We start from the raw sequence: 12,673 nt of genomic DNA on the forward strand, positions 1-12,673 counted from the left end.
AAACCCATGCCTCTTGCCTGTTCTAAGTGGAACGTACTTGCGTGTCTTTATTGGGCTATTTCCTGGTTTTCTCAGGGTAGTGTAGTTGGTACGAAACGAGCGAGCCACATTGCTACAAGTGGTGTAGTTGTAGAGCGAAATGAGCCACATTGCTACACGTGGCGTAGTTTGCAGGATCACTATAGAATATAAACGATACGAGCCACATTGCTACACGTGGCGTAGTTTTTATTTTCCCCGTTTTCTCGGGGTGGTGTAGTTGGTACAAAACGAAGCAAACGTGCCACATTGCTACAAATGTATAGCCGTAGCTCAGGTTTAATGACGTGTGTAAGTCCTTAAGTTCAGTTTCTTACAATCAGGTGTACAATTTTGGATTCATTTAGGAGGTTATTGGTCGGGAGAATGCCCATCATAGCCATAAAAGGTAACACTGCACTTAATCATGTATTTAATCATATCTAAACAGTCTGCGTAATGAGGTATGTTATCACATAATCAAATTGCTGTGCGCTTAACCAATAGCCTTTTATTGCAAAAATGAGCTGTTAATTCAGGCCTGATTGATATGTGCCATGTTGTGTGCTCTGTTTATTCTGTATATATGTGTCCAAGGACTGAAGAAGAAGTGATGAGCCATACCCTGGGTGTAACTGCTAGTCTAACCTCTCCCCAAGGGTGGCCCTCTATGATACGTAAAGTGTCTGGGTCTAAGACAACCAGCGCAAAGAGGACACTGCCACAACTACCACAAAAGGGAAACTTCAAACAGTGGACAATGACTTGTGACAAAATGTTGTAATACATGGGCAATGTATGAATGTTGATAGGCAACCAGGTACAGAAGAGTTTGAAAGCACTGTTGAGCACTAAAGTGCTGGCAGGGTGGGAATTTTTCCTCAAAGAGGTTTTTTTGCCCACCCTTGGATGCTTAGGTTGAAATAGTTTGGGAAAAGCAAGGATAGCGAGAGTTGGAAACCTTGAGTCTTGAAGAATACAAGACGGAAGGTAGAAAAGCCTAGTCAAGAAAAATAGAGACAAGAAAAGGTAAACTTAAAATTAATAAGGCATATACCACTTAGTCAGTATTTAATCTCACTAAAATTAAGAAATTTAACCTTACTAATCTTTGAAAGAACATGAGCAGATTCTTTTATGTGGCTCCTGCCCAGGTGAGATGAGATTCATTACGCCCCGTACTCCAGTTGCCAATCTACTTTGAATGGCCTAACAGGATGGCAGTGGACTCTCTCCCACTAGCCCTCCAAACACTCCTTAGGAATCACCCCAATTGTAGTGTTGCAGAAGTAGTCATGACAGACGACCGGTAATGTTTGGCGAGTATGACTGCTGACACTATGGGTATGCAGAAATTACAATTAGGCAATTGACCAAAGATGGGCTAAGGGTGCATCAGAATCAGTTTATTCACAGATACCCACTAAATTAAAGAGGTGAGGCTTGGAAAGCTTCATGGGGGGACTGTTGGATGAAAATTATGACAAAAATAAAACACAAGGGAGACAACTGTGGGAAAATAAGGGTTTATTAGGGTAACATAGGTTAAGAAGGGGGGTGGGGTTGGTAGGGGAATAATCGGTGAGAGAATACGAAAATGGAAAATACTGGGACAATGAGTGTTGGGAAGAGGCAGGAGAATACTTAGGGCTGCTGGGTGAATACGGAGTAGGACAGAGAGAGTCAGAAGCAGGGCTAAAGCTAGGGTCAACCCCAGAGATAGCCATATCTTCATCAGGAGGAAGCTCAAAAGGATCCCCAGAAGGGAAAACAGAAGAAGTCTCTGTCTGAGTGCAAGCATCCATAGAAACCGTGGTAGGGTCAATCCTGTAGCAAAGAGGTGGGGGGAAAACCAGAAATGCTGGGCTCAGCAATGAGGGTTTCAGCCCACAGAATAATATCTGCTGCCATGTGGCGAGTTGGTAGCGTGTATTCAGGTCCAGGCCCATGCCATGGAATGAGAAAGGACTCAAAGCTCAAAAGGATCCCCAGAAGGGAAAACAGAAGACTCTCAAAATGTTTCTGGCATCAACTGCTGTTGTTATCCTTGTCTGACCTGTTTGATGTCTGACTGTTAGTAGCCCAGTGTTTTCTTTCTTTTTCAGGACATTCCAAATTGTTGTATTGGCTATGCCTAATGTTTGTGCAATACCTCTGAGTTATTTTTACTCCTTTCTCAGCTTTAAAATGGCTTGCTTATCTCCCATAGAGAGTTCTCTGGTCTTCTGGACAAATGCAGTCTTCACAAGTGACAACCAGGGCTCAAATCAAGAGTAGACATCCAAAGCTATTAATTCTTTAAACAATTAATCTAACAGGTCACACTTGGGCCAAAAAAAAACAAAAAAAAAAAACCCCATCAGTCACGTGTTCCAATATTTTTTCTAAGTTGTTTAACATATTTAGATGTAAATATTAGTGTCATATCTCAGCCCAGCCACAACTCGGTTTCCCGGGAAACACCACTAACTACAAACATGGCCGCTGAGGACTACACTTCCCACACATGCATGCGTTCACCTTCCCCGGAGATCTGATCACACACACCTTCGTCTCATTACAAACCCACTCACACAACAGCATAAGAGAGACTTTGGAAGTGAAGAGACTTCGCAAAGTAATGTTCTGTTTACTAGTTTCTCAGCCATTCTCTAAGCGCTTTTCACATGCATTTATTACAGTTACCTTTGACCAGTGTTTCCGTCCCCGACCTCGATTTCTGCCTAATCCGGTTTTGTTTGTTTGCCTGATCGCCTGACCCTCGCCTGTTTACTGACCACGAACTTTGTCTTTTCCATTGGATAATTCTGCCTGATTCTGTCACCTGCATCTGCTTCCGTCTTCAACCACGGTACGTGACAATCAGTAGATAAAAGATGAAATTCTGATCTATTGTCTCATATTCATCTTTTCACCTCAAACTCAATTTTTTTTACAGCGTATAGCACAAACAATTGAATTGTTCTAATACATTTGGAGGGGAATGTATGAGAAACTGGTAGATAGTTTGACTGGATATCTTGCTCTGGACCTAGGTGCTATTCTATGAATAGAATCTCTAGATGAAAATGAATAATACATTTCAAGGATTTGATAGGGTCATAATCTAGTGATGACTTAATAGTCATCACTAGCTTATGGCCCTATCTCATCCTTGAAATTTATTATTCATTTTATATAACTTAGTCTGAGACTGAAAGAAATGCCTTGATCAGAGGAAACAGGTAAAGATGTCAAAGCCATTGCTAATGATTACACATCCATTAATATTGAATGATGGCCTCATTAAATGGTTTAAATACTTACATGTTAATGATATATTAATGATTGTCCATTATTACCAGGCTTATGACATCAGCAGGAAAAGATACTACAGAGTTGACGTAAACTAAATATAACATATTGTATCATGATTCAAGGGATAATTATGCTAAAGGAAAATTAAATAAAATACTATAATGTCAAACTATACCTTAGTGTTAACACTGGGAGAGTGTTATCATGCCTAATACATACTGTATTTTTGATGCATTACATTAACAATTTGACCAAAAAAAAATAGGAACTGATGTAATTTTCCCAATGGTCAGTATTTATTTACTTATTAGTGAGAAATTTGAAAATTGAGTTTTGCTTTGGATGTAATTCATTTTAATTTGAAGAAAGTTTTGACAGCATGATGGATTCCACACACAGAGAGAATTTGAATGCTGCATAGAAATGTCTCGTGGCTCACTAAACCTGACCCCATGCACCCTTCTGGGAAGGCTGGGACAGGGTGAGGTGTATAGGAGGGCATTAGAAGTGTCCTGGGCTCTCTCACCATCATCAGACCTCTGCCTGTTCAACCTTAGAATCTTAGAAAAGCACACATCTCATCACCCTGTGCATTCTAGATCTCCACTCTCGGTGACCCCACCAACCCTGTTTGAGCTGCTTCTCCCTAAAACATGCCGCTGTGATGACATTTGGATTGAGGAGCAGGATGTATAAAAAATTTAAGGAATAGGAAAAAAAATTAAATAGATTTTCAATTTGTTAAATTTAATGCAGAGGACATAATCCCAGAAAATTAAAATGTAATGTAGGTGTTTTAATGTCTTTCATTTTTATTCCACAAAAGCATTCTTGTGGTTGCAAGAATGTATACTCTTTATGTCAACTAGGCTTTTTAAAAGCCAAAAATACCCCCACAGTCCTATGATACATGATTGTTGCTTCTTTGTAATTGTTTTGTAGACATACACAAACCATCCACTTTAATAGCAACAACTGGACACCTGCTCATTTATGCAGTTATCCAATCATTCAATCATGTGGCAGCAGAAAAATGCACAAAAACATGCAGATACAGGTCAAGAGATTCATTTAATGTTCACATGTAAGGAGTGCTTATTTGAGTTATTATAGGCGCATACATCAACAGCTCTATACAGATGCATACATCATCCATAAAAAAGCTCAACAAAGGATGTATTTCTTATGGCAGTTGGCATAATTACATGTACCTCAGTCTATACTGGTGCAATCCTATACTGCCATTATAGAAAGCATCCTTATGTCTGCCGTCACTATCTCGTTTTGTTGCAGCCTCCTCCAGAGAAAAGAGGAGCTGCAACACACTATCAAGACCACTGAGAAAATCATCAGCTGCAGTCTGTCATTACTTGACCTGTACATCACCAGGACAAAGAGGTGAGCAGGAAAATCATCAGTGACACTTCCGACCCTACTAATTACCAATTCCCAAAAACTACAATAGAAAAGCGATTCCGTTCCCTAATAACAAAAATTGCACATATCGAAACAATTTCTTTCCTCTGGCAATTTCTTTTATTAACCAGGCTGGCTAGGCAACATTGGGTAATCACTACAATGCTGAACAGCCAGTAACAAGCAATCATGCAGTAAATGTTACGAATAATTGTATTCCTGGTTCCTGAACTAGATAATTGCATATTATTATTATACATCCATCCATCTTCAACTGCTTACTCCTTTTCAGGGTCGCGGGGGAACCTGGAGCCTATCCCAGGGAGCACTGGGCACAAGGCGGGGTACACTCTGGACAGGGTGCCAGTCCATCGCAGGGCACACAATCACACACACATTCACACACTACAGACACTTTAGACACGCCAATCAGCCTACCATGCATGTCTTTGGACTGGGGGAGGAAACCGGAGTACCCGGAGGAAACCCCCGCAGCACGGGGAACATGCAGAAGAGAACTCCACACACACAGAGTCATGGGAATCAAACCCCAACCCTGGCGCTGTGAGGCGAACGTGCTAACCACTAAGCCACCGTGCGCCCCTATTATTAATATTATTATTATTATTATTATTATTATTATTATTATATTATTAATAATAATAAGAAGAAGAAGAAAAAGAAGAAGAAGAATGTGTTTATATATGTATATAGTACTTTTTATTTATTATACATCATTGCTATTATTTATATCACAATTGTTCCATTCTGTTTAACACACCCTGAACTGCATCCAGCTGCTATTTCTACCTCCACTGTGATGTAAATAACAACTGAGCCTACCATTTCTGATTAAGGAGCAATATTTGTGTATTAAAATGGAATTGTGTTGCATTTAATGTATTGTGTTATGATGACATACCAAGAAAAATGTTGAATACATGTAAATGTATATGGTGATTAAAATGGTTCTGATTCTGATTTTGATTAAAATAATCCTCCACTTATGCAAGGTACAAAAGAAGCGAATTTGGTGAGGACAGAGCTTGATTTTATTTAGTGTAGTTTGAAAAAATAATGACAAAATTTCTGTTTCATTGGTACATTGTTTATAGATAGGCATTCAGGATTGTCAAGGTTATTCATAATCAGACCTTGCTTTTACATTGTTACTTTTGTTTGTCTCAAAACATCATAAACAGATGAGCAACATCATGCATATTTGACACATTCATATTTTTAGTTTTATAGCTTCTTTATGTTTTTGAAGAGCAAATTACAATTCTCTATCACAGCATTTTTATTTGTCACTTGCCTGGAGAATGATAAATAAATTGTTCTAAACTACTTTGAAAAAGAAATATCTTACTATATTACAAAATGGAATGAGGAAGAGAAATTGTCAGCATGTGCTACAACAAATCTCTATGGTTCTTGTCTTTTCCTGTAGTGTATTTACCAGCCTCATGTCCTGCTTTTAAATATAACCTTGTGTTTACAGTGACAAAATGAATGAGTCAAATGAAAACTGAAACAACGTTCTTTGCAGCCAGTGAATGCCAAGAAATCCATATGCCCTCCTGGTGTATGGCTGTCTAGGCAGATGGCACAGAGTTGGAATTAGTTTCTGCTGTTTAATTACAATCATAATCATGGGAAATAAGGATCAATTAAAGCAAAAGTGAAATTAATTAAACAGGAGAGCCATAAGCACTGGACAGTTGTCCAGACTGTAGTTAATTTTCATAGCAAAAGATGCTGCCATGTTGATATTAAATGCCAGTGAAGATTGACCAAGTAAAAGGGCAAGAACAAAGTGCAAATTATATATGGTCACTTTGATTAGTGAAAAAATTTTTCATTTAGTTTAGATATCACAAAACAGTCATATTTTACAGATCAAGAAAATGAATATAAAAATGTGGCATCTTGTAATGTCTTAACAAAATTAGAGCCAGCAGTCTGAATTTTCTTACAATGAATCCCTTTAAATAAGATAACATTATATTGTGGTGGCCAATGCAGCTGTCAGTGACAGACTCGTGCTGCTGTATGACTCCTCTCTGGGATTCGCTCCTGCTAAGTTAAACCTGGCTCTTGTTCAGCTACTCTCCTCCAAGCTGTGGGTGTCACATCCACCACCTGAGCCAGAGACACATCAGGAGAGATAGGAGTATTTTGGCCAGACATGCAGATGCCAATACAGCCGCTTTTACCTAGCTGGCTATAAATAGACCCAGAACCACCTTGGGCCAAGTTAAACAAAGCAAGCAATACCATGTGGAGCAGCCTCTGAGAAGCAAAAGGTACAGAGACTGCTAGCAGTTATCGACTCTTAAATAATGCAGTGTAAGTGAGCTTATGTGTACAAATGTGGATATTGTGAATTCAAGATATGACAGTAGTTTTTCATCTTAAATATAAACTTTTAGATGATGAGGACTTGATTGCAGATATTGTAGAATAACACTGAAAGAATTTGAGTGTCTCCATGTACTCCAAGTATGATTATAGTAGGCAGCAGTGTACAGCACTGTGGAAAGTTTAGTTTAGAGTGCCATTATGAATTACTTATCAATATAATCCTAGATTAGTCAGTGAATTTTGTTTTCTGCATTGCATAATTTCTACAATCTACTGTAATGGGTGTAGCATAATTTCCCATTCAGAGAAGCAGAACTGATGCAATCAAAGTATTGACTTTGTTCATAAGATTTGTGATTCTTTAAACACAAGGTCTAGCTGTTACAGAAGGAGTGCACACCCTTTGCAAAAGTACATATGGCTATCTGGCATTACACTGTGCCTCTCAATTCTTGTTATGCCTTTCTAAAACACACACATGGGCACACACAATGAAATATTGCTTTCCAAAACCATAATGAAAAACCCTGTAAAAAAAAAAAATGAAGGGCAGAGTTTTGTTTAAGCAACAAAGTGAACATTAAAAAAAAAAAAGTCAACTTAAGTAAAAGAGAAACAGTCACAGGGTGACACTAACCCTTGGATTCTTGTCCATACATTTATATTCTATAGTATATCAAAGACATGTAGATAGATGCCATCTTATTCTGCCTGTAACCATCTGCAACAGAATACTGCAAGGAGCTTAAAATTTATATCTCTGGAGGTTAATCCAAGTTGTAATAGTTATGTAATGGAAGTCGTCTCTTTTGTGCATTTAGGTATTTCCATCCTTCCATCACTGACAGAGAAACGTTGCATTATGTACATAAGAAATTAGGGATAAAACCATACTAGTTATCCAAGTCCAGTACTAAGTAAATTGTTTAGCTAATAGTTTGTAGTTATAGTAACCAGCAGATGCCCAGCAAAGGAGAATGGGACAATTAAATTTAACATTTATTATTTTATTTTTAAAAATACAAACAAACAAACAAACAAATAAATACAACTGCCTGGATTGTTAATTAATTAGCTAAAAATGTTTTCTTTTGCTTATGAATAATTAAACACAGAAACTAACTAATCAAGACTAAACACAGAACAGGTGAGACTGATCACGACACATGAGGGGAATCATCCAATAACAATACAGAGGTGGAGACAGGACAGAAACGAAAACATACATGACAACATAAACAAAGACATAACCCAGAAGCATGCACTGCTTACGCAAAATCCAGAAACAGGCAGAGGTCAACGATACAAGGGAGCAGGCAAGATCAAAAACTTGAACAGGAAAAAGTCAAAACCAGAGAAATAAACAGCAAAACAAAAAAGTTTGGTAATGTTCAGAGGCCTGTTTCACGAAACGGGTTGAATTAACAGCCAATAGTGTTCAACATAGAAAAAAGCAGGAGTGCATACTTCTGGTTGAAGAGTAAGAAATTATTATGCAAAAAGATGAGGAATTTAAACTTACACTAATGACAAAAAGCAACACAATTACAGGAAATCTGCTGATTGTGTAAATGTCTAAATTAACCAACATATTTCATACAATTTAATTTAATATAAAATGTAATTTTTGTAATTCAATATTAATAAAATAAATATAAATTTGTGAAAATATATTAGGATAGGAATAATGCCACAACATGAAATGTACAAGAACCGCAAATAAAGTCAAGCAATACATACAGTTTGCAGTACAGTAAGACCGTGGCTTCAGCGTGTCAGATTTTTAGTGTTTGGCTCAAGAAGCCGGTATAGATAAACTATACCATCTGCCAAAAATCAGTATCTTTCATATAGATGGTCATCGGGAAAAGCCAACACAAACACTAAAGTGTTAACTTTGATGTGTCAGATTTATCTCACTTTGCTCACAGCTGATTGGTCCAATTTGGGTTTTGAGTTCTCTTATCCAGAATAAAACCTACTCTGGAGCAGGTTAGCCAAGTAAAGTGTACGTTACCATGGCAATGAAACCCACTAAAAACCAATCCACCTTTTTGAGACTAATAAACAGACTTTGCTCAAACTAAACTCAAACTTACCTGGGTAGCCACCGAAACCGACTCTGTGAAACAGGCCTCAGGCGGTAAAATGATCAATACTGTGAGATGAACAAAGACACACAAGGGGTTTAAATACACAAACTAATCAAAACTAAACTTGGAACAGGCGAGATTGATCATGACACATAAGGGGAAACATCTAATAAACAATATAGGGGCAGAGATAGGACAGAAACCAAAACAAAAACATGCATGGCAACATAAACAAAGATATAACTCAGGAGCATGTGCTACTTATGTGTGTTTCGGTGTGCAGCACTTGGGGGAAATCCCTGACACCTTAAGTGCTGTTTCTCTGGATTTTCCCCACACCTGTTGGAAAGGTTACCAAAAAATTACAAGAAAACATATTAATTCCAAGTGCACTGTCTTAAGATTTCTTGGTCTGTGTCTGGTGGGTTAAAGCATGAACATGTAGCTCAGTGAAGCTTGCATACACTATGTGATCAGTGTTCTAAAGGGGTAGCTTTTTTATATGAGATGATATTCAGGCTTTCATCTGTAATATACTTTATGTGGCATGAGTAAGTATCCCTAGAACTGAAAACCTTTGCTGAATTATCCAGGTTGATACAATGCCACAGCAACCTGGCTTTGGAATATTCTGGTGCCTGTGACCCTAGTAGGTTTCCACTATGTCTACTTTAATGTGTTTAAATGATTCCTATTAAAATTTCATTACTGGCACATAAACTACACAAAATTTCAGAAGAGCAGGAGTTATTTGGAAACATTTATTTACCACTGACTGGCCAATTATAATCTGTCAGATATAATATATCTTATATATTATATAAAAGGAAAGAAAATTCAGAGATATTCAGTTATATTCTGTGATACTATAAAGCACGTTGTGTTTAATGTTTGGAGATCATAAGCCATCATGCCTCCAAACAAAGCATGTGTGCTGGAATCTTTGACACTAGGCTTTTTTTCACTGGGTCTACTTGTTTTTTTTGTTTGTTTTTTTTTCCACCTTGGATGACATCTGACTTGGTGGAAAAAAATTAAAATGCACCACTAATTTGCAATTTATCCACAAAAATATTTTTAGCCTGACACTCTCAGTGTCCAGAAGTGAAAAGGGAAGTGTACCACATCTGGCAAAGATAGTACATACTGTATAAGTCAGGGGGAATGTATACTTATTGGGCTACAAGACAAATATTAAAACTTCAAGGATCCAAAATCTGTTCAGAGAATGTGAAAGAAGTTGGAGGCAAAGTTCATTCATTCATTCAATCATCTTCAGAAACCCCTTTATCCTGGTCAGGGTGCTGCAAATCTATTCCAGGAAAACTGGGTGGAAGGCTAAATTACACCTTGCTTTGGATGTCAGTATATTTCAGAGCATCACTGACACATAGTCACACAACTAGACCTAGGGGCAATTTAGAGTAGTCAATTCAACTACCTGCATGTTTTTAGGAGGTGAGAAGAAAGTGGAGAACATGGAGGAAACCCACACAGGCATTGGGAGAATATGTAAAACTCCATACAGACAGTAACTTGAGCTCAGGGTCAATTTTGATCTTAATAACATACAATATTTAACTATTTTTGTTGTATGTGATAATGAAGGAAATCCTAACATACTAAATGTCTTGACGCTATACATTGCATGCTCATCTCCTAATAATATGCAAACTTCTGCAGCTTTTTAAATGTGCATTTTCTACTGTAAGCATAGAAGTGAAGGAAGAAGGATGCATGGTTAAGAGAAAGCAGCTCCTCTGTGAGATTGGCCATGAAGCCTTGAGTCTGGGGCTAATCCCTTTGGGAGTGTAAGTGTCGATGAACAGGATTTGCCGAGCATGGTTATATTAACAGAGTGTATCACATGTTAACATCCCTCACACTGTGTTTGGCCAAAGGATTTGGATAAGTTTTTAGCATATGAGTGAACAGATGTGCGGGCTGGTGAGGAAGGTAGGAGACTCTTGCTCTGGATTAGCTATATCTATAAAGAAAGAATATATAAACCTATATGACCATAAATCAAATGATACTGCATAATATTCTACCTTTCCTTAAATGCTTATGCAGGAGCAAAAGGCATATTCAGTTTCACGGCATCAATCTGATTCTCTATGTACTATGCTTCTGATCAATCTGCATTAAGTTTGATACACCATTAGTCCTTCATATAAATCTGACCCTGAAATAATGGCAGCTTTTTAAAAGACACATCCATTTATAATATTAGTGAGTCCTAATATTTTCATATTCATATGGAGCAATTCTGATCCATATGAATAACCCAACCCCGTCCAGGGTGTATCCTGCCTTGTGTGCCCAATGCTCTCTGAGATAGGCTCCAGATTCCCCGCGACCCTGCAGGATAAGCGGTATAGAAAATGGATGGATGGATGGATGGATGAATAGGCCATCTTGAAAAAATAGTGGGTGTGATTTGTATTTGTAGAAGCCTATATTTACAGGCTGTTTCTCGTGTATGTGAAACTATGGTGATGATTTACCAGGTCAGGCTTTTGTACTGAACAAACTCTTGTCAGAAGAAATAAAGAGCCAAATTGTACATATCCCACTTTATACTCTTTTTCGCTCCCTCTCTCTGGTATTGAATAGCTGGGAACACATCAGTGACTGGTTCAGATGATTTATGACTTACTCAGGGTCTGGGCCTTATTGGGTGCATGCAAGCCTTTTTCTCTGATGCAGCTCATGTCTGAATGACAATCAAGGACCAGCGGCATTATATACTGCATTCTGTTCTTGCTTTCCAGACACTGCAGATTATGTCTCCTTTACTAATTTATGGTGGCCATCTCAAGCGAGATTTGTGGAGACACTAATGTTTGACTCTGCAAACCTCTGCCTACAAAGACATGAGTTCCTGTAAAACTTGGAGGTGGGTGGTGTTTGAGGCAAAGAGCTTAGATGTTTGAATGATTAAAAAAACAACACAAGCCATCTTTTTTTGTCAACCCATGACTAACCAAAACATTTGATGAAGGATATGAAAATATGAGTTAAATTTGGAGCAAATAGGTTTTTGCTAAAAGCTCTAATAGGGAAGCAGTATGCCACATTATTCATGGCTGTTTTTTTTTTCTCTCCCTGCCTGTAATTGAATTATTGCCATCTTATTGCCAATTATTGCCACGTATCTTTTCTCTAGAGAAAAGATATGTTATTTTGGAGAATTGTTTAACTTTAAGAAATGTGCTTGCAAATGTAATTAAGCTGAAATGATCACAGCTGCACTTTGTTGGAAGTGTAATTATGTAATCTAACGCATTAAATGCTGGAAATTGAGCACCACATAGCCTGTATCCTCAAACAAGCTTTTTGCATCTGGATTAAGCCAGCTGCTTTCGTCTTAGTATCTTTAATGCAATTTAGAAGCTTAGCACAATGTTTGCCTTACCGTTTATGTAATGTCAATACTAAATGTTTGTCCTATAACATTTGTTTTGATTCATGTTGCTTTGATT

The sequence above is a fragment of the Ictalurus furcatus genome, chromosome 3, assembly GCF_023375685.1.
Source record: "Ictalurus furcatus strain D&B chromosome 3, Billie_1.0, whole genome shotgun sequence".
NCBI classification, from domain to species: Eukaryota; Metazoa; Chordata; class Actinopteri; order Siluriformes; family Ictaluridae; genus Ictalurus; species Ictalurus furcatus.